Source organism: Vanacampus margaritifer, chromosome 9, assembly GCF_051991255.1.
Source record: "Vanacampus margaritifer isolate UIUO_Vmar chromosome 9, RoL_Vmar_1.0, whole genome shotgun sequence".
Lineage (NCBI taxonomy): Eukaryota > Metazoa > Chordata > Actinopteri > Syngnathiformes > Syngnathidae > Vanacampus > Vanacampus margaritifer.
In genome coordinates, this window is record NC_135440.1 from 20,865,522 (window position 1) to 20,889,718 (window position 24,197).

At 42.3% G+C, this 24,197-nt stretch overlaps 1 long non-coding RNA gene across 2 annotated transcripts; it reads right to left on the bottom strand.

Annotated features, from left to right (window-relative positions):
- Positions 1-7,789: 7,789 nt before the first annotated feature.
- Positions 7,790-23,305, bottom strand: LOC144058438 (uncharacterized). Of its 2 annotated transcripts, XR_013295436.1 has the most exons (5): positions 23,012-23,296; positions 21,893-21,949; positions 18,987-19,238; positions 12,428-12,639; positions 7,790-8,528 (listed from the first exon to the last, which is right to left on the bottom strand). It is a non-coding gene; the product is annotated as an uncharacterized LOC144058438 (long non-coding RNA). The 2 variants fall into 2 exon arrangements; XR_013295437.1 differs by lacking the exon at positions 21,893-21,949 and having other exon boundaries at positions 23,012-23,305.
- Between the last annotated feature and the right edge of the window lie 892 nt (positions 23,306-24,197).

Consider the following 24,197-nt stretch of genomic DNA (forward strand, 5'->3'; position numbering starts at 1 on the left):
AATCAATCTCTGTGCTTCTTCATTCAAGTCATTTCAGTAATACATTTTACCTAGAAAGGTTACAAGAAATTTAAGCAGTTTGACATCACAAATCCCCCGCCCAATGAAGTGCAAATAAGAAGTGTAAATTAAACTATTAATAGGGTCATAAATCAATTGATCTGCTTTTTAATTTATGTCTATGGCTTTTCAGGAATACATTTTACCTTGAAAGGTTTCAAGAAATTCACGCAGTTAGACATCATGAATTCACCGTCCAATCAGGTGAAAACAGGAAGTATAAATGATACTGATAATGGGGTCATAAATCAATCAATATGTTCAGCGGGCCTCAGGCTTTTCAGAAATATGCTTTACTTTGAAAGTTGTCCAGCAAGGCTTGACTCCGTCCAATCAGGCGCAACCAGGAAGTTTGCAGATCACTTGTTATGAGGTCATAAATCCCTCACTCAATAAAGACGGCCCCTATCTGCCTACAACGTCGAGGCACACGACGGATGTGGGGTTGAGGTCCGAGAAGCTCGTGTGGTTCTCGGGGTCTGAGTGTGTAATCATCAAGTCTTGTTGGTGCTGATTGCTCATTGTGCCAAACAGCAGGAGGCCATCAAGATCCGCATGGAGGTCAAGTGATCGACTTCAACCTTGACCCAAGGGGGGTAATGAGGGTGGGGGTCACCTTGGCTATTGCCTTGAAATGTCAACTCTGCCCTTCTTTGTTGTTTATTTAAAGCTGTCACTCAGCTGATTTTTGTCGTGAGTTAGAGATGCTGCAACAATTCAAAATTGTCAAAATTTTTGCTCCAAGCTTATTATCACCATTCTCAATCAAAATTTAAAAATAAAATAATACTTTAAGAATAAAAAAATAAACTATATGTTGCGTATTTAACAAAACTACACAAGTTTACCTAAATGCTAACACACAACTCAAAATGTCATTGATGGGCTAACAAAGCTAGTATATGCTACGTGTTGTGATGTTATAAAGTAGTAAGCGATGGATATGTGAAGCAACATATGAGACAAAATAACATCAAGATTCATCATCATGCCTTCCTGAAAAGCACCAGTTTCTGGCAAGAAGCTAGAAAAAAAATATATATTTATTATATATTTTTTCAGTAGGTATCTTGAGCTAATTTAGCACTATTTGTTACTCAGTTCAAAATGTTAGTGGTGAGGGGGTGGCGCGGCAAGGTGAGGAAGTGTGGCGAGGAGGTGAAGAGGCAAAAAGGTGGGGAGGTGAGGTGACGAGGGGAGGAAATTAAGAGGCAAGGAGGTCAGGTGGCAGTGTGAATAGTAAACAAGGAGCCAATGAGATGAAGAGGTGAAGAAGGTGGAGAAGAATGAAATCAGCCCAGTGACCGTGGATAACTCTCCTGACCAGCAGGTGGCAGAAGTCTGCATTTATTTATTTTTTTCACTTGACAATAAAAACATAACTGGTATATTATCTAGTGTCTGACACTAGTTTGTTAGTAAGATGACGTCACATGAAGATGGTCAAAATATTAGAAACATCTGCTACATAGCGATACACACAGATAGCACAGCTATGTGGTGTAATCCAATCAGAGCTGCTGAAGGAAGGGGAAGGCGGGGTCACGAGGATCAGGCTGTTCAACAACTAACCTGAGGGGATCACGAACATGCATGCACAGGAGCACATGGGGGGCCCTTGATGCGACGAGGGCCCCCCCGGAAAAAAACCCACCCACTACTGCACTACCACGGCAACTATTCCAGTTCTCAATTTTAGTACGTGTGTGTGTCTTAACATGAAACAAGAACAAGTGTTGCTAATGGGGATACACACACACACACAGTATGCATGGAGATATCTTGTTACCACGGCAACCAAGGAGCTGTGTACAGAGGTGAAGCATGGCACCGTCTAAGTGTGCATGTGAGTTTAAATAGGAGGTGAGGCAGTGAGGAGGTGAGGAGTCTAAGTGGCAAGGTGGTAAGGAGACGGTGAAGTGAGAAGCTGAGGTGACAGGAAGGTGAAGTGGTGAGGTGAAGCAAGCACACACGCGAACATGCAAAAAAAAAACTACAAATGCAAAAAACAATCTTAAATTGAAGATCATCCATCTTGGATGTCTCAGTCGTGATGTGACGGCAGCAGGCCGAGGGGTGAAAGGTCATCTTGCGAGCATGTCATCTCGACACGCTTCCCGCCCTTTGACCCCTGCTCCTTTGAGGGCGGCGGCCATGTTGAGAGGTTAAGAGCGGTTTTATTAGGCAGGGTGAACTCTGGCCTGAAGGTCACAGGGGGAGAAAACAAACACGTGTTCGGCTTCAATGGAGACTAAATCACTGTGTGTGCGCGTGTGTGTATGTGTATGCTTATGAACATGTGTGTGTATACGTGTGCGAGGGTGTTTGAGTTCAATGAAGGCATTTGAACTTTTGCTCTCTGCTCAAGATTAGTCCAAGCAGCCTGAAGGTCACATGAAGGTCACGCACTTGATCCGCTCAGTGATCGCTAAGCGGTGCTCGCTACCTACAAACACTTTATTCACCCCGACACAGACTATTTGCTTTCTTTCTTTTTTCTAGTAGTAGATGTGGCAAGGTAGCAAAGAATTAGAAGGTGAGGAACTCAAGAGGATTGTGGAAGATGGTAAAGTCAAACATTATTTTTAAATGGAGCCATTGATGGGGAATATCACACAAAATCTGTTGTCATCTTTGATCTTACTTCCTGGTTGATTTGGTGTATCTGATTTTTTTTCCCCCAACATTGCAGCAGAATTAATTTACCTCCCTACACTTTTTGTTGTCATCTGCGCAGGATGAAAAAAGCAACAACCCTATTTTGACACGCCCGCACATCCACAGTGGCCACTCCATTAATTTTTTTTTTTTTGTTTTTTATGTTTCCTTCATTACAGTACATACAGTACTCATGAATTTGTGTATTTACAAATTCATCTATTTTTTTTTGTCAATATTTTTTGATAATATTTGTGTTTACCCAAAGAATTTAAAGCATTTCAATGGCCGTCATTTTATTTTCTGGATTTTCATGATTCACCCCCCCAAAAAAATAAAAAATAAAAAATTAGAAATCAAAAAAAGGCTTCAGAAAACGCTGATAAACATCGAATATACATTGTCTACAAAAAAAAAACAGGGTGAAAATGGGGGAAATTAAAAAATATGAAAACATATTGAAAAATATATTTGGGGGGTGAATATTCGAATTTGCGAGTGCCTAACTGCAATATTGTAATATCACACATTACCAGCATGTTTTAGCTGCGTTTACACGGCCCTATACTACAGCGTGAGTAGGCCTCATAACTTTTTATTTTATTTTATTTTTTTTTACAGATTTGGAATGCTATCCAGGACAAACATAGTACATCAATAATAATTTTGAGTGATTTAATTTTTGTGAGAAAAAAAAATGCAGATAATGACTTCTGGCAATTAATGTTGGTTTCTTGTTCAGCAATTTTGTGCCTTCCTTAAATGGTAATTTTCATAGCCCTTACAAAAATTACAATATGTTGTTATTTTGTTGTTTGTTTCAAAAGAGCATGCATTTTGCCTGCATTTTGTCCATATTTAAAACAGCATTTTTGTCATACATGTGATTAGGAAGTGTACTATGTGCCCCCCCCCCCCCCCCCCCAGTAGCACTGATGAAAAATTGTGGCCCCCTCCGCCATTTAAATTGCCCATCCCTGACATAGAATAATCTATTAAGTACAGAAACAAAGTATTTGTACTTGCTTACTTCCCACCACCGAATGATTTAATATGCAAATTATTTCCCAGGGATCTTTTGGCTGCTGACAGGCAAATGTAGCATAATGGTCTTAATGGCAACGTAACGTAATGGTCCTTCAAGTCATGCCATGAGCCACTCCAACAACACGCACACACACTCAACTGCACGCCTGCTTTGCATATGAATGACATCACCCGAAACTTGTCTCTGGCACGTTTTGAGGGGCTTACTTTAGGTTGGGTGGGAAGAAGAAGGCGGGGTTGTCACATGGCGTAAAAGGGGAAACATTAGTCAAATGGCTCACCCGCTTGCGAGGGCCCCCTCGCCGACGACTACTTGACATTCCACGAAAGCGACCCTCCGGGTTGGCGTCCTCTCCTCTGTGATCTGGATGCTCGACAAGCCTCAGCTTCATTTGGCAAACTTGGGGATCATTCGCTCATTCCCGACTAACAAAATCTCTTAGTAGGCGTTTTATAGTCGACTATACACCGGAGTTTACTAAAAATTACTATATTATTGCAATCAAACATTGCTTTTTTTTTAGTGACCATCAGTTACTCACTACACACTCAGCTCCAGAATTTTTCCCAATATAGCCCAACTCAGAGATGTGTTAAAATGCTTCAGCTAATGAAAGTGTAGCATCCTGCATTCAAAATGTACATAAAGCCTCTCATAAAAATAACAAATAGATGTTATTAAAACATGATTATTGTTTTTTTTTTGTTTTTTTTTAGCAGGGCTTGAGCATGGCAGCTTTTACAGCTCAGTTGTGTGCTGCTAAAAGACCAAAAAAAATGTTTTTTTTGATGTGAAGCTTTTACTATCTAATAACATGTTTGATAAAGTGTAATACAGGGAGTATAATTCTAAGTATTTTGGATCAGTTTTAGGAAGTTGAGGCAATTAAGATATATTTTGATAAACAGTTTAAGTCAATCCCCCCCCCCACACCCCAAATATATAAATAAATAAATAAATACATTTAAATAAATACATAAATACATAAATACTGTATTCTGGTTATTGTTGCGTATAGTGGAATATGAGATAAGCAAAACAATCCAGCAGTTTTTTATCAGTATCAGAAAGCGGCCATTTTGCCACTTGCTGTCAAGTGAAAACATGAGCTTCAGAAAACAGGTGAGCTGTGATTGGTCGTTGCCTGAGCCCTGAGCAACGGTGATGTCATCTACATTCGACAGCAAGTGGCAAAATGGCCGCCTCCTAAGATGGATAAAAACGGCTGGATTTTGCTTCATAACTCATATTCCACAAATGTAATATTAATCAGAATGTCATGTTTAGACTAATGAGGTCACATATAACGTATTATTGTAATGAAATGTTTAAGGATGACTTTAAGCAGCAAAATCCAGCAGTTTTTATCAATATCAGAAGACGGCCATTTTGTCACTTGCCTGTTGAGTGATAATGACATCACAGTTGCTCAGGTCTCACGTTACAACCAATCACAGTTCAGCGTCAGAAAAATGCTGAGCTGTGATTAATCATTGCTTGAGCCCTGAGCAACTGTGATGTCATCTTCCGTCAACAGCAACTGGCAAAATGGCCGCCTCCTGAGATGGATAAAAATGGCAGGATTTTGCTTCATAACTGATATTCCACAAATGTAATATTAATCGGAATGTCAAGTGACGTTACATATAACATATTATTGTCAAGAAATGTTTAAAGTTGGCAAGGAACCTAGTCACAAGGTGGCGAGGGGATGAGTTGGCACTAGGAAGGTGAGGAGGGAAGGTGGCAAGGATGTGGAGAAAGTGAGGAGTTAAATAGATGAAGTTGCAAGGGGGTCAGGAGATGACTCGGCAAAAAAGCAAAGGTGAAAAAAAAGCAAGCTGACAAAGGAGGCAGTGAGGACAAGAGGTGGCAAGGAGATGAGGCTGTGAGGAGGCGTGGTGGAAAAACAAGACACGGAGATAAATTAGTTAGGAGGGAAGGTGGCGAGGAGGTGAGTAGGCTAGCTAGTCAGATTCTGTGCTATGCTAATCAGATACAGCAAGAGATGATTTAGCAAGAAGGTGAGGCAGGATACAATGAAGCAATGAGACTTGTAAGATTGTCCAGTAGTAAGGAGGCAAAGGAGGGAGGATGTTACAACTTGAGGAGACTGCTAGCAAGGTGATGTATTAGCACGGAGCACGCTGACATTCCCATACAGTTCTTGGTTTCCCTCCAAAAAGCTGAGAAAAGACCCCAGGAAGACATTCTTGCATAGCAATGGCCATTGTGTGCTACTTGGACGCCAACCAAAAACCTCAAATTTGGACCCCACCCAATAACCATCGTGACCATCAAAATCAAAAGAGCAACCATTTTGGCCCACTCATGGTTCGCACTGCCGCCATTTTAGCTTTGTCAAAAGACTCCAGAGCAAAATGTCATTAGCCTAATAGCATAGTTGGCTAAGTCATATTGGAATGTTTTGTTGCCTCGATTCAACCTTTGTAGATTACCATGACCAGAATAACTGACAATCTACAGAGACATAAAAAGAAAGCACCAATTTTATTTTTCGCAAACACATTATTATTTTGGTATCATTCTTGATAGCTTGTTACACAAGCTTAGCGGTTATGCTAGTAAACTCACAATTAACTATGCCATCTGAAAGACAACATAATGCTAATCCCTGCCAGTCCACCGTCTTTATTGTGCCATGGAAGATCTCAAGTAGCTTTTTATCATTTCTCGCTTTGATTTTTATTATATTTTTTTTAATTGCTCTTGCTGTGCCCCCCCTAGTGGTGACGGAGGACCTAAGCAGGTGCTTAGCCTGCTTACTGTATATATCTTGGGCCGGCTCTGACAGCATGTACTGTAATGTAATTGCGGTCTGGCTTCTGCTTTATAAGGCCACTGGAATACTTGCAAGCCGGCTGATGTTTAACGCTGTAAACACGGGCGGAGGCGGCTCATAAAACGCACCCGTCAGGGAGGAGAGGGAGGGATGAAAAGAAATGGGGGGGGGGGGTGCATTAATAAGCTTCCTCATTGAATTAGGCCACACTTCATAAAAGACAAGAAGCGGCACAGCTGTACTGCGAAGACGCACATTTCATTTGTTTTATACTGCGCTGCGCCCTCGTTTGCATGACAATGCTAATGAATCGTGTGCATGTTCGCGCGCGTGTGACTGTGTGTGTGTCTAGTGTGCACACAGTGGCCATATGTGACGTCGGACAGTGAAAAACGCACGTCCATATGCGCATGCAGCTGGATTCTGCATGTGTTTGTGTGTGTTAGCATTAAACAAAATCACAGCAAGCACCGCGAACGCAAAATAAAATGGCCTAAAAATGAAATAGTTCAACGTTTTAAATGTGTGTATCTGATCCAGGATCTGTTGGAATGACCTTCTATAGGACCCATATTTGGTGCTGTTATTTGTTTCATAGGTCAGTGTAACCACTGCTTAAAAAATAAGTTTAAAACATTTTTTTTTTTAAGATAAAATTGTGTAGAACTTTTACTGTGTTCTTGCTTATAAATGATTTTTTGTAACTATTAAAAAAAAGGGGGGGGGGTAATTGCAGTGGGTCTAATTGACCCTGGAACAAGAAACAGTAGGGTTAATAAAAAAATATATAGGCTAGTAGATATTATTATAAAAATGTAAATAAAAAATAAATATCAGTAGTCTATGTTTTAAGGGTTAGTTTGACCTACAATATAGCAAAAGGAAATGGAAACACTGAATGTGAATGCGATTTCTGCCAGCCAATCAGCAAAAAGTTCAAATTATAATGCCATATTTTGCATTTGTAAGTATATTGTTTTCCATTTAAATGTTGGTTTAGTTAGTTGTTTTTATAGCTATTTTTGTTTGTTTTATAATTTTTTGGATGTTTAATTTGAATTTTTTTGCATTTTGTTCCAATAATATAACAATTTTATAGACATAAAAAAAAAAAAAGACCTCGGTAGTGGACGATGAACATGAATATTATATTAATAAAAGATATTATGACATGTGATGAATTTCCACATAAAAAAAACACACAAAATGCACCCAAAAAGTCACATTTGCATTGTTTTCATTGTAAACATTTAATACTATTGCAACACACTTTTCATACAAGGCACATTGGTGAATACACACAGCTGTTGTTGTGTCACACAAACAACTTACACAATATACATAAACATATATATATTTTAAAATAAAAATTCTGCATTCAACATCATGATTGGGGCATCACAAATAGCCCAATAGCGCCCCCTTGAATTGAGATCATTTACAGTCACATTTAAAAAGATTTGCATAGATTATCAATCCTAATAATGCGGGGGAAAATTGCCACTTGCCGAAAATTAATAGAGAGCCAATTAGGCTGTGATAGTGCTGAATATTTGTGTATGTGTGTGCGTGTGTCAAGAACAGGAAATGAAGGCGTGTTTGTGCCGCAGGCCGAGAGGAAATTGGCGACGAAAGACATAAGACAGAAGAAAAAGGGGCGTTTGCATAGAGTTTAAAGGCGACAGCTCTCATTGGCCGGTGCTCCAGCTGACAAACGAGCTGTCCAATCACAGTGCAGTAGGATTCACTGCTGCCGTGGGTCTCACATTCACCAGTCCGAGCGACGACAACACCATCGCTCATTAATGATTAGATTCATTCATTGTTATGATTATTATTAGTGTGATTTTTATTATTATTATCATCAATGACCGCTCCACAATGAACTTCTTGTTCCGCTCTGATTGGCCGAACGGCATCCGCGTGACCCAAATCCTTCCCGCTCTGGCATCCGTCAACCTGACAATAAAAAGATGGCGTGAAAGGGTTAAAACATGCCAAATGAAAATGAGAAAAGATTAAAGATGGCGGCCAGGTTAGCGTCTCGCACTGCAGAATGCAGGTGGGGATGGCCTAAAAGTAAAGACTAAAATTGAAGGAACAAAAATCTCTGTAAACTTGTACGCTACCGCAAACTGCTACGAAGCAGCACTGAGTACAGACGTCGATTGCTACAATAGCTTATTGCGCTAGCTATTACCAAGCTAGCTGACGACTGGGCACATATGCCTAAAACAAGAAAGAACAGCATCCCTTACAGTTATACTTGACAAAAATTGCAGAGGTGGCACAATAAGTAATGATTGAGACTGTTACGTCAGCTTCTCAAACTAGCTGCTAGCTAGCCAACTAGTTAGCTGCCAGTGTGGTTGCCTAAATGTGATGGTCAAAACATTCGAAACAGCTCACAGTGCAACTCCATCTTACCTCAAACTGCAATAGACCACTGAGTAAAAAAGATTGCTACATTAGCTTCTCGTACAGCCCACTAGCTAGTTACCCACTAGCTAGTTACCAACTGCATGCGTAGGCGGCTTAAATGAGGTAACCAAGATATTATGAACGACTCTCTAAAGTGGTTTTACTGCACTCTAAATTGCCAAGAAGTGGCATGTAATAAAAACTGTTACGGTAGCTTCTAGCACTAGCCTAGCCCACAAACTACCTAGCCAGCGGCTATTGAGTTCAATAAAATATTGTAAACATCTCTCCTTGAAGTTGTACACCACCATACACTGCAGTAAAGGAGCACTGATTAAAGACGTACACTGCATCGTTAGCTTCTCGCCCAGAGGTGGCAGCTACCTATCCTAGTGGATAGTGCCAGAAGCTAACGTAGCGCTCAACATGGCCGCCAACTTTCGGGCTGCTGAAACTATGTCCTAGCATGCCATCAGGCCGCGATTGTGCACTCATTGACCCGCGCTCTTGTTATTAAGACTCCAAGCATTTTGGTCTGAGCCGTTGCTAAAGGCGGCATCACATGCTTGCGCTTAGCATTAGCGCCTTGTCGCGTACCAGTCACCCTAACGACCATTTTCAACCTGCTAACACCCGTCACTACAGACACTTTATTAGGTACACCTGCAAGAATACAGTAACAGGACTTATGTTGTTTTACTCTAAGTAACACAAACAAACATACTAACTTGATTTAGTTTATTTTGGTGAACTCAAATATGCCATTCACACTTTCAGTTTGTAGTCAACAAGTGGCTAATGCTAAAAGCTAACGTAGCAATCTTTGCAATTAACTCCCTCCTTTCTTCTTTTCCCTTCTTCTCCTGTATCCTTCCTTCCTTTGATTCAAACTACTTTTGTTCCTTCCTTCCAACTCTGCTTTATACCCTTCCTTCTTTTTATCAGACTTTATTTTAATTTATTTCTTAGCTTAAAACTTGCCTTCCTTCGTTACCTCCTCCCATCCTTCCTCTTCAGAACTGATGTTTTCTTTCCCAGCTTCCTTCTTTCTTATACCTTCTTTTTTGCTCTCCTTCCCCTGCCAGACCTGCTTTAATGATATTTCTTTCCTGACCATCTTACATCCCTCTAAATTCAATCAAATTGATAAATTGACCGATCGTGGTTGCATCTCATTAGCTGAGAAATGGCAGATGCTGATTGGTGGTGGCATTGAGGGGGTGTGGCTGAAAGATGGCGCCCCAATAGTCGGTTTGTTGACTTATTGTTGCTGCCTTTGAAGGAACTACAGTGGATTCTCTGCTTAATGGACAATTTACTGCCGCAGCATGTGGCGCAGCTGAGGATGATGATGTCGTGTGTGGGTGCGTGTGTGTGTGTGTGTGAGTGTGAGAGGAAGGCACGCCGCTAATTAACAATGTAAACCAGCGTTTCAATACAAACTTCCAGGCTGGGTTTACTCCCGTCTTATTTATGCCGTCACTCTCCCTGTGTGAATAGTTACCGTGTCTCATCGTGGGTACCCCCCTTCACCCCCAAGAACCCTCCACCCGTACCCCCACCACCTCCCCGTGACCCCCCCGCCGCCCTGAATAGGCGGCCCCGATTGAGCAAACAGTCAGACTGTCAGCTCAATAGGAGGTCTGGCCGTGAACTTCAAGTGCTTCCCAGGCCCCCCAGGCCCGCAGCCAGACTTTTGGGGGGCCCCTACGTGCCAGCGCTGAAGAGGGAGGGCGGGAAGGGGGGACCCCTGCCACAGTGGTTCCCAAGGCAGCTGCAGTTTGGTGAGGTGTGTGCCCCCTCTTTGCCAGTCAGCCTCCAGACCCCCCTTGTTACATACAAAGATCCAGACGCAAGCTGCTGGCCATACCCCCCCCCCCCCCCCCCTCCAAAAAAAAAAAACCTCAACCAGCTCCCATGCTCCTCATCATCTCATTAGCCCGCGCCGCCACTCCACTGTCTGCCATGGATGCTTTGTTTTCAGCTCTGCATAATTTACACAATAAATTGACGACGGGTGAGAACCCCCAAATAACCCCTAAGCTCAATATACCACCTGTTAAATAGAGGCCGGCCCGGCATTGGTTAGCACACCGCTACGTCGATTGCGGTACATTGTCCGCGTCTCCACTATATCACGTATTTTTAAACGATCACTTTTTTCTCGGTTGTAGAGTATATAGCACACAAATTTAATTTTTACAAATTTAGAACCGTGTGCCATCACTGTAGTACCACGTTGTGCCACAACATGCATACATACAACATACAAGTAGTAGTAGTTGTTGTTCACACATAGCAGAGAAAAATTATGCCTTTTAAAGTAGTTTGATGGTTTAGAATGACTCTAAAATCTATGCTAATTTCCATTAGCCTAGCATTTGACATTACATGCTAGCATTAACTAGCAAACTTTTATTTTTATATTGTTTAGTTCAACATATTGATGTTTAAATATACAATATTTGATGTGTCTGTTTTACAGTAAATGTCAAGAGTGACAAAGGATGATGGAAGACAAAAACATCAAATGTTTTTCACCTGAGTCAAAATGGTTGGAAGGATAGTAGCAAAATGGCGTCGGTGGTGTGGCAAGGATATAATGGCGTATTGTTTTAGCGTCCGCTAATTGGCGCAAGCCGGATTTAAGCAGGTTTAAAAAAGTTACAGTAAGCACACGTTGCAGCGGGGGGGGGAACAATACTGGACTTGTACCACCTTGCATATTATCCTTATAGCCAGCACTAACTTACACTTAAACTCACTTGATTATTTTTTTACTTGGTCAAAGATGAATAAAATGACAGGGGAAAAAAAAGCAGAAAAAAATCTTCAGTGTACAAAAAAAAGGATAGGGTTTTTTTCATCACTGAATTTCTCTCTCTCTCTCTCTCTCTCTCTCTCTCTCTCTCTCTCTCTCTCTCTCTCTCTCTCTCTCTCTCTCTCTCTCTCTCTCTCTCTCTATATATATATATATATATATATATATATATATATATATATAATTATAAATAAATATATATATATTTTTTTATATTTTTTTTTAATAATAAAAACCTTATTTTTTTCCTAAAATATAATTTAACTGATATAAATAGAGACAATTTGGAGTATTTACTTCTAAGTCAAAATTATATTAAAACAAAAAGGGCATAAATCTGTGTGACTGTGTGTGTGTGTGCGCGCGGCGCGCGTGTGTGTGGCACATGTGCCTCGCCTCCTCTCAGGATGGCACCCAAAGAAAGAAAGATGGTGCCGTGGTGCACAGATGCCCGCTGAAAGCCTCGCGAGAGACAAGCATTGAAGCTCCTCGTGATTTAATACCCAGGCACAAAAAAGGTGCCCCACCCACCTCCACGCCCACCCGTCGGCGCGGCAATTAAAAACAACAACAACAACGCGGTGATTAAAGATGGCGGACGGCGCGGGTTTGATACCTGCACTTGCCGGCGGGGTCGTCAAGATGGTGGCGAGCTGGAAGAAGAGGGGCAGCGTGGCCAGGATGGAGCGAAGGAGGATGGCGGGAGGAAGGGGAAGAGGAGGAGGAGGAAGGGGGAGTAGAGGAGGAGGACGAGGAGATTCTTCCTCCTCTTTCTTCTTCTTCTTCTTCTTCTTCTTCTTCGTCATTTTCAGATTGGCCAACGTTAGCCTGCACAGAAGAAGCAAAGATCAGAGGCCATTTTCCCATCAACACACACACTCGCACCGAGACACACACACACCTTTTCATGTGTGTTCTCATGGTACAGTCTGCCCCCCCCCCCCCCCCCGGCATGCAAATGACTTTCATTATGCAAATGCATGCAAATCACATCCAAGCGTGTGAGAACCGAGGAGAGGGCGGGAGCCACGCTGCCGACTGGCTGACTAAATGAATGAATGAATGAATGAAAGAGTATAAAAAAGAGGAAAAGATGGGAGAAGACAAGAGCAGAACACAAGTCAGAGTAGTGAGAGGTGACAGAAGGTGACGGAAAGTGGCAGAAGATGGCGGTAGATGGCGAAATTAGCCACATTTGCTTATATGCCCCAAAAGTGACTTTTTAAGTTTTTGTCTTATAATGACAATGAATGACACATCGTCTGTCATTCATTCACTCCAATTTGTTGTTGTTTTTCAGTCAGTCCAATTTGTTGTTGTTTAGCCAAAAGCTAAACTGACCAGGCTGAATCGTTCAAGTTGATTTACATTTACAAATGACTAATACTGTTCAATGAAAGCTAAGCAAACGTCATCACGTAGCTACTTATTGTCTAGAAATGAGCACAATTTGTCAGTCATTAGTTCACTCCAGTTTGTTGTTTTTGTTGTTTTATTAGCCAAAAATTTAGCTAACAGCTAAATATTGATCCATCCATCCATCTGAACCGCTTATCAATAAATGTACTTCATGCATCCACAAATGACTAGGTAAGCTGACTGGTAGTTTAACACTAAAGTATTTCCAAATGCACCCTTTTATTTGTCTAGAAGTGACTGCACATTTTCTCAGTTCAGACCACTTCTTTGTTGTTGTTTAGCCTAAAGCTAGGCTAACAGCCAAATCACTCAATGTGATTGATGACTAGGTACTGTTAGCTCACAAGATAAGCTAAGTAGGCGCATCATGACTGCTTTTTGTTGTTGTTTTTTTGTCTAGAATTGAGCTCAAGTTGCATCTCGCTTCTATCATGTCGTATTTTGTTGTTTAGTCTGAAGCTAAACTAACTAGGCGGAATCAATGAAGGTGATTCACGCATCCATAAATGACTACTGGTAAGTTGCTCAAAGCTAGTGCGACCAAATCAATGTGCATCAGGTGGCTATTCTTTGTTGCTTTTAGCTAGAAATGGGAACACACAAATCAATACCATAAGCACTTTTAACAGTTTATGCTAGTAAATCCTAAATGCACACTATTAGGTCACATTTCAACTAAGCAGACTAAATCAATAAATACAATTTGGGCGTTCACAAATGAATAAGTACTTTTACTTAACAGCTAGCATGGGTAAATCTTGAACACCACTAGGCCAAAGCTAAGCTACCATGCTAAATTATGCTTCATGTGTTTGTGATTAATCTTAGACCATTGACCAAGCTAACATGGCTAAATTATTGTGATTTAGGCATCCAAGATGACGGAGCACAATTAGCACATGCAAAACCCAAGTTAAATTGGCTGCAGTAATATTTTTACAACTACTACCTTCCACTACTACGGTATATTTTATATTTTTTATATTTTAAACACCGTATTAGTACATACTGTAGACCTTAAACCAATTATCAAGGTTACTGAAAAAATGGTTAGCCTTATAGCATAGTTGTTTAAGCCATGTTTGTGCGATATGAGAAGAAACTCAAATTTATAACGAGTACATGACTATTTAACCCCCCCCTCCCCCTCCTCCATTAATTTGGTAACAGTTAAAATTCAGGTAGGCAATCGTGCTATTAGGCTAACGAAATACGGCTTTCCATAAGATTGCTAAAGTAGCATAACTTAGCATGTCACACATAAAGCTTCTTCTCACAACTTTCAAGGTTCACATGTTAGGCTTTAGCCACAATGCTAACATACGCAACAAACTACTACATTCATGGAAAGGACGCAACAAAGAGACGTGACTAACGAGCCAAGGGGGCGCTCTCGTCTGCCTCTTTTGTCTGCCGTGTCACCCGGGGGAAGATTTGGTGGCAAGACGGAGAGAAAAAAAGGGGTGACTAGGGAGTGTGAGAGAGTTGGGGCGCAAAGCACGGTGGGCGACAGGCGGCGGGACAGGAGGGGGAGGAGTGGTCGCACCATGAATGGGCGGCAAACCTCTCCTAATTGGCACTTGACATTTTTTTCTGGAGTGGAGCCCACTTTCCGTCGTCCTTGTGCAGAAAAGTGCCTTATGCAAATAGGTCTATATAGTGTCGAGCGTCACAATGCTAGGTTGGCGCTTCGGGCTGGAGGTGTGAACGTCGGCTACGTTGACAAATTTTTTCACGGCAATTTTTTCCCCGTACTGTAAAAGCTTTACAAGGCTTGTTTTGTTGTGGCTATATTGGCTTGGATGTCGCTCTGTGTGAAAGGTATAGACAGGGAAGGAGTAGGTGACATCTCCATTTTATTGTGTGTGACTTAAGAAAAAAAAATAATTAAAAAAAATAATAACAATATCTTATTTCCAGATTAAAGCTAATAATTAATAAAAAATGAACTAATTAAGAGGTTAAATTGGAGAAATAATTGACAGCGACAATTGCTTTCAACACACGGGGCTCGTGTGGCCAGATCCGGGTACACTGAGGTGTGGGGGCCTTTGGCTCAAAACCAATACAGTTAACATATTTGGACCCACGCAGTTAAGGAAAGTACACCTTTTACTAATCTCTTTGTGTGAGGACTGCGCAGTGGTCATACATTCAAGACCGTGTGACAAGAAGGGCTGCTGTTCCTTTGGACAACACTGAAGCCATTTTCTAAACCCTGTTGGTGTCTGAAGAAGAAGGAAAAAGGGGGGTTGTGTTTCAGGGGGGGGCTTTAAGAATCAGAGGGTCTTATTGAGAAAACTGTCTGGCTGCTCGGACCCGGCGGGACTGAAAAGGAGGCAAAGGGCCGCTTTGTCCCGGGGTGACAAGTGGACTTGCTCTATTGACTGTAAAGTCTACTGCTGGGGGGGTGGAAGGGGATGTGTGAGGGCTAGGGGGGGGAACAATGGCTGTTTTTCTACTTGACACTTGCAGAATAAATGCGCAGTATAGCTAACATCAACTAGCACCCGGCTCCCCCAGCTCCCCCCCCCCCCCTTTTGCCTTTGTTGGTGTACATGTGCAAAAGGTACAGAACAGGGTCTTAAGTCGAAAATGTTCTGGCTTCTGAGGTAGTATCTCTGTGTGAAAGGAAATAGCGGAAACCCAGCAAGGTGGGTGTGAAGTTTAACCCCAACACTTCTCCCGGGGCAAAACAGTGGCGTCAACACCCATTTCCACTTTGATACCTTTCATACAGTAGGAATTGGAAAATATGTGAAAAGCCAGCTTGAGCCGATAATGTGAAAGGAGCTATCCAGCACTAGGTTCGTTGTTTCTAACAACGTATTCTGACAAATTAACCCCTTTCATGCAGACTATTAACTTTTTCCAAGATTGCTGTTTTGATTTTTTTCCCCCAGTTCCCTGTTCACAAAAATAGACAGGCATAATGGGTAGATCTATGAATGAGTCAGCTTCTGAGCTTGTATTCAGAAACCCTTTCACGCAATCTATCAAAGCATTTTCCCTCCAGGCTACTGACTATTTAAGACATAATTTCCACCGTTTGCAGTGTCTGTGTGAAGAGCACTGATGGAACATAAGAGAGTCAAACTCAAGAAGAGAATTTCTCAAATCGGAAGTAGTATCTGTAACCCCTTTCATGCTGCCGTTCAAAGCCCCCTTTATCCCCATATCACTGTTATGTGTGAAAGGTACCAACATGGAATGCAGGGATGAAGTGAAGCTGCTAATTTCCTAATTTGAAAGTGCCGATCAAATTCAGCTTTTTTACGGTGGTCACTGTTCTGTGTGAAAGGTATCACCACGTAATATGCTGAACTTGGCGGTTGGGAAATAGTGTCTGTGACCCCTTTCACACTGCTCGTCAAAGCTGCCCTCTGTGAGGATTTCAGTCAACCAACACGGATTGAGAGGTCGAAATTTGCCTGCTTCTGAGGTAGTATCAGAGGAATGTCGGCAGCTGTGTGAAAAGGGGTAGTAGAAAGCCAGGATGGGTATGAAGTTGAACCTGACGTTTGCTTCTCCCACCCTGTTGTGGGGGCCCTCATGTCATCTAATTGTTGCTGTGTGAATGTGCACACAGTTGCTGCAATAGCCTGCTTCACTTCTTCAATTCTGCTGTATCTCCGTGTGAAAGAGGCTTTCAGGAGCACTTCAAAATTTTAGTTCTGCGCACACTCCCCAAATGTGATTCCAGCGGGACAAATCGCTGCTGCTTGTTGGGACAGCAAAAGTGTCCACATGCCATTGGAAACGCGGGGCAAGCAGCGGTCTTGGACCCTTTGCTGCCGCCGGCGGGGGGCCAACCCTCCATCTTACAGGGACAGAAAAGAAATCACACCTTCAATCAGCCATCGCGGGCATCCGCCTTGCCGATCTGATTGACCAATTACCGCCGGCCACAGAAGCTAAAGGCTCAGATTGTTCACTGGGGGTACTGTCTGCTTGATTACCCCATCGGACCCCCACCACCACCTCCACCGCCCCCTTAATACCCCCTCCCCCCTTTTGTCATTCAACATGACCCCATCAGGCATTTCATTTCAACAGAGGCAAAACTGAGGCTGTGTGAAAGGTTTAGTGGCAAGGTGCTTGTCTCTGTTTACTTTCACACAGCCACTGTCCCATCTCGGGTGTGCCTCTGATGCTAACTTGAAAGTCAACACGCAAATTATACTGGTTCAAGAACGGACAATGGCTGTGTGAAAGGGGAATAACAGAAAGTCGGGACTTGGACGTTACGATTAACACCCACACCCAACACTCACCTCTCCCACCCTTTTGTGTTTCACGCCAAAGCCTATTCAAGGCGTAAAATGACTGCCCTTAATAGGTGGCATGAAAGGGGTTTCTTCATCGGCCTAAGCTCGGGATGTCTAGCCCCTTTCACACTGACGAACACTGCCAACTTTTTCTCAATTATTCACGTAGTTATGAGCCAACCATCACACCAAATCAAACAACAGCCCAGCAACACTCAAATCAAACATATTTTCACGCAGAGGTGGGACGGTAAGAAAGGAGGAGAAATGACACAAAAAAATGAGGCTCAGATGCCGGCAGGAAATCAGATTAACCAAATTCTTAACTGGAACACAGTATGTATAATTCATACAATGAAGCCTAAAAAAAAGTATTTCTTCCCATCATGCATTGCTCTTTTGAAGCCCGGCCCAATGAATGTTGGCTAGAAACCTGATTAGCCGTTAGCAACTTGTTAAACGACTTGTCAAAGTTCAAACGGGATTCGGAGGGTGACTCGGTGCGGGGTCTTTTTTCTTTTCTTTTTTTATACGCCGCCCATGTGACGGGCCCCGGGCTAAGCTCCAGCATGCCGCCCCGCACACGGGGGATCATGGGGGGCGGCTTATTAGATTACAAGTGATCCCCTTTCTCAATGCTATGCTCATAAGCCCAGAAATGACACATATGGATCTTCTATAGCAGTATTTTGAGAGAGGCGGGGCAAAAAAGATGACAGAAAATTCACTCAGTCGCACCTGGTGGAAATTATTTGGGTGGACTTGCCTAGTAGAAGCACAAAAAAAGTTTCAAGCACGGCATTTTGTGGGGCAAGTCCATATTTTAGAGGTTCTGAATCTTAACACCACCCCCTCAAAAATCGCTTAGTAACACCCCTTGAAAATTAGAACAAATGAGCTTGATCTACATTTGAAATTGGGTGTTCATTATTATAAAGTCTTTAAAAACTTTTTGGGGGTGATTCAGTAGGAATTCTGAATAAGACCCTCCCAAAAAAATCCCTGAAAATTCACCAAATAAAGTTAGCCCCTCTGTCACCATTTGACTGACCGCTTGGTGGGCATGATCGGTTTTAATTGAATTGAATTAATTAATTAATTGAATTAACCAATTTGAATCGTTCCACTTTTAAATATATCGAGGTATGTATTGATGCAACTTTTTTTTAATTTTTTTAAAGAAATGCCACATTTACAGTACGGACAAGTTCATTCATATGCATGTAAAATAACAACAAACACATTGTATGATACGCTCTCGAAAAACCTCGCCTGTTCTGTAGACTAATTAAAATGAACTTAATTAAAACAAAAAGTCAAAACAACATCAAACGTAAACGATAATGAAAAATCTAAAAGTATTACAAACCGAGCCTCGTTCTCCTAATTTTTTTCCCCTGATTGATGCGTTCAAGGCCGCGTGTTTTCCGCATTTTATGATTGTGAACCACTGGATCTGCAGGACAAAAGAAAAACCTGGTACTCTACCTCTCGCTGCTTCCCCCCGACTCCTTCGGGCGTTCTTTTTCCCGTTCGCTTTTTGGTTCTTGCATAGCGAGGTCCTTTCGAGGGGTCTTGGTGCCTTTCCAGGAGTGTAATGGGATTCTTGTTACTTTCGGTTATCTAGCTTTATGAAGAATGTACATCACTCATACAGCTAGATAACCAAAGATAACAATCAACCCCGAAGGCTCCACCCATCCTCCAGCGCCGACTAGTCTGGACCAAGCGGTCGCCGTCCTGCGAGCAGACACAAACTCGTTCAGTACACACGTCGGCGACCTATTAGGTTGTTTTTTATCCTCACTCGTGCTACAGTAGCCACAAAATGTCCATTCCGACTAGTTTGTGATGTCACTAAGGGCCTTGGCCAATCAGGAAGCTCAAAAGATTTTACTGATTTTACTCTACACTAGAATTTCTGCTAAAGCCCCTTTCACACGGGCAATAGATGCCAGAATTTTTTCACATTTTCCAATGTTTGCGTGGTCAAAGTTGACACGTAAATTTCATATCATGGTTTGGGAGTATAACCCCTTTCACACTGTGCCGTCTTCCAACTTTTTGCTGTTCAGTTTGAAAGGTACAGAATGAAAATTTTCTGGCCTTGGAGGTAGAAGCAAGGGCATAACAACACACACACACATCAAGTCTCTTGTATCTCAAGGCACCACTGTAGAATTTGTAGCCCCTTTCATACTACACTATAAAAACAGTTGGGTCAAAAATAACCCAACTATGGGTCAAAAATGGACCGATCCTAGAGTTGGGTCAATTTGACACGACTTAGAGTGAAAAAATTGATCTTTAGGTGTAAAACAACTCCTAAATATAAGTCATATCTGCTTGGGTCCCAAAAATTTATTTTGTATAAAGCAACCCAGAAAGTAGGATCAAATTAACCCATAAAGTGGATCGGTCCATTTTTGATCCGTAATTGGGTTATTTTTGACCCATATGTTTTTAGAGTGTACCCCTAAAAGCCTTTGTTCCCCCTATGTATTCATTCTGTATGTGTGAATGGTACCAACACAAAATAGAGCCCCATGGTCGACCTGCAAATTTCCTAGTTTGGAACTAGCTTCTGTAGCCCCTTTCACACTGCCAGTTAAAGTCAACTTTACTTTAAGTTCTGTTTGAAAGGTACCAACATGGAATTGGGCGTAGAAGTCTTCCTGCACATTTCCAGATTCTTAGAGTCTCTTAACCAAATTCAGACTTTCCCATGTCATTGATTTGTTTGAAACATACCGATGCAGAATAAGGGTTAAAATCAACTCACCCCTTTCACGCTGCCTGTCAAAGATGGCTTTTTTCAAAGATCGTTTTTTTCAACTAGCAAATTACCCAACATCGAAGGTAGGATCACCATGTAAAAGGAAATAACGTAAAGCCCGAACAAAGGTTTAACATTTAACACCTGACACCCACTTGTGGTAATGTGTCCAACTTTGCTGCGTTCTGTATGAAACAAACAAGCAAATGCTCTGGGCTCAACCATTTTTTCATAAAATGCATAAAAGAAGCTTGTAGAAAAGCAGTGGTAGGTGGAGCGCTAGCCGGTTCAAACCAGCCCGCTGCCTGGCGCCCGGCTCCCCCTGTGGCGCACCCACGTCACTCACCGGGCGAGCCCCGCCAGTGGGTGACGTCTTCTAACGCCGCCCCCCCGCCTGGACCAAAATTTCTTTTTAAATGAGACCAGGATGCCGACTGTTGGACTACAAAAGAAAGACGCTGGTCTTGATTTGCATTATCTGATGCCAACGCTCAGGTTGGCGCCAAAAGCCGCAGGGGGGGAGGCGGTACCGTGGAGGGGGCAGAAAGGGGAAAATCCACCAACATACACGTTGCCTTTTTACACTCAAAAATGCACAAGCAGATGACGATAATGTTACACACACACACACACACACACACAGTGGGGCACATGGCACAGGGGTGCGTCTAATTAAAGCGGCTCTGTGTGCCCAACACCCCCCCCCCGCCCCCAACACCCCCACCCCACTTGAAAGGGAGGAGATGAAGCGATATATTAGGAAGCGGTGGAATATTCTCCAGTCAACATGGACGCCGTGCCGTTAAAACAGATGCTACTACGTGTTAGCACAGATGCTACTAGATGTTAGCACGTGTGCTACATGCTATCACAGGAAGACGAAAACAACCGACATGCGTGGCAAACAGAGGGGATAAGTAAGTAGTACACACGGTCAAATTGCAATACATACACACGTTGTAACAAACACGCACACGTACACACGCATCAAATGTATGTTTCATTAATTATTAACAGCTTTTTACATTTTGTTAGGGTTGAATTTAAATGAGTCATTCACCCAAGTATTTCAATCTAATTTATTTTTACAATATATTATATCATTAATTGTTATTTTCGTTAATTTTATGTAGAAAATGTAATATCAACACTTTAAATTGCATCCTTTTGACTTTTTTTGTACCCTCACACTCATCTCACGTTTTGCAATATGCAAAGGAAGTGATGATAAAAATCATAATCCAATTCATAGTAATACATTTATTTACGATTTAAATAGTTATTCATTTCTGCTTATAGGCACTTCTTCGTCCTTTCCTTTAATATGTCACAACAATCAGCATGAATTATTAAATTTACTGACCACTGCATCATTTCTTTTTGCACACTCATTTTAAATACAGTATACTGCATTTTTAAACATTTCAATTTTGTATCATCGTCATTTATACGATTTATACGTGTTTGCATTGAAATGATTGTTACACTTGGTGAATTAGTATTATTGGTGTTAAAAAAAATGAACTAAACAAAATATTTTACTTAAAACAATTGCAGTGTGTGTGTGTGTGCGTGCGTGCGCGCGCGCGCGTGTGTGTGTGTGTGAGTGTTTAATTACCTACAAAGTGCGTGCGCGTATCGTCAGGCCTTTGCGTGTGTGCGTGAGTGCGTGCGTCTGCAAAGAAAGAGGAGATGCAACATTTTAATTCCGCAAATTGAACAAACACTAAAGACGCATGCGCACGTGTTTTCAAAATGTTAATAATGCACGGGCCTAATTAGTTATTGTGCATATTGTAATAACACACTCTGTGGAATATCATGTGAAATGTAACACAATTTTCACACTGGTGCACACAAATTTTTTGTATATTTGCATTTACACAAACACAACACACACACACACACAAACGCCATGTCATGTGTTTCTGTATTGAAATTTAATATGAAGCATAATAAAATCTAAAACATTAAATTAATCTTATTTTGTTTACTATACGTCCAATTATAAACTTTTAAATCGCGCGTGCGCGTAAGTGTGTGTGTGTGTGTGTGTTTCTCCCTCCACGCAAATCTCACGGCTATCATGTGGAAGCTTGCATAATCCACCCCCACCCCCCCCCATCCCCACCCCAAATGTTCTGATCCAAACGTGCGCGTGCGTGTACACGAGTGTGTATGCATATTTTTATATGCTACATGTGATGTCATTTTCCCCCTTGTGAAGCCTCCCAGCTGCACTTTTTTTGTCTTATTATTAACGCGCGTGCACTGCGGCTTCTGCTGGCATAATCCTCATCATTTCTCGATGTGACTCACGTGGCCGCGCACGGCGCCAACGTGCAGGACTACAAAAAAAAAAGAAAAAAGTGTGGCTTCGTGTTAGTTTGTGTTGCTTGGTGCCTGCTGCTTGCATGCACGTGCACGTCGAGAAATAATGCTCAAATAATGACAATGATGATGCTAGAAATAGAAATCACGTCAAATCGCGCGCACGTGCACGTTGTTTATCGTCCCGCATGCACGTGATCGAGCGCTGGCTCTCAAGCGCACAATATTGTTAAAATAAATCAGATTTCAGGTGGTTTATTTATATTCGGCTTCTTTAGTGGATGGCAATGGCGCACAATCAAAACCACATGCAAGGGATGGCGTTTCCCCTAATTAAATAACACAAATATTATTGTGAGTGATAAAAAATATTAATATAATAATAGTGGTGATGTTTGATACTCACGCAATATCTGGGACCGAAACCGGAACCATCCGAACCCGAGAGGAGACTCCCGTGCGGTGCGTGCGTACTGATGGCGAGTGAGCGGCGAGTGAGCCGGCGGAGGCTGACGCGCGCGCTCTTGACGGCCGCGCCGGGCCGTGACGTGCGTGCGTGCGTGTGCGTGCGTGTAGCGTCCATCCACTCAGACGCCCGCCGCTGCCTTGTCCTCCAATGGCAGCGGCAGTCCCGTTATTTCCCGCCAAGCTGGCTCTGCCCCCCTCCTCCAAAAAACCATTACCCCCCCCATCCTCCTCCTCCTCCACCCCCCTCCGCCTCCAACTCCCCCTGGCGGCTCCCTCGCGCTCTCCATTCACGCGCATCACACGCACTGTGAACTTGGACATGGCTGCTCCAAGAACATATATATACATGCGGAGATGGACACGCCCCGTCAGTGACGTCACGCAGGTCACTTCCGGGTAGCCCCCCTCCGTCAGCCAAACGTGATGCAGTTGGTGGATTCAGCGGAATATGAAGCATACTAAAATCTCCATCCTTTAATTTTCGGAGCGTTAGTACTATTACTGTTTTTGGTGAGAGAAATGGGAGACCCAGGACTGGTCACCAGTCAATGGAAGGGCACATATAGACAAACAAACAAACAATCACACATTCACACCAAAAATTTAGGGGCACAAATAAACTGGAATCTATCCCAGTTGACTTTGGCAAGAGAAGTGGGGGCCACCCTGGACTGGTCGCCAGTCAATCACATGACACATTCAGACAAACAACGTGCTAGCTCCACACAAGAGGTCCTGAGATTCTAACCTGGAGCATCTTGACAGTGAGGCAGATGTGCTAACCACTATAGCACAATATACCACCTAAACTTGATTTAAGCAAGTCTAACTGTTGCAATGCATTATGGGACTTGTAGTATGAGTGATGCTTGGGTATATTGTGCCAGTTTGTACTGAAAAATGTTAGGTAATAAATGATGAGGCTAATACCTTAGCATATTCATATTTTGGCAATACCTGTATAGTAAAATTGACAAAAAATAAATTTAATAAATAAATTAATAAATGGCTTTGTGACACGTTTCGTAGCACCATAACAGAAGCGGCTAACATCTAGTTGATTGTGTTCAATTGTCAGTTCTTCTTCTTGGATGGCTAATTTGCCGTTAGCATGTGACTCGCCT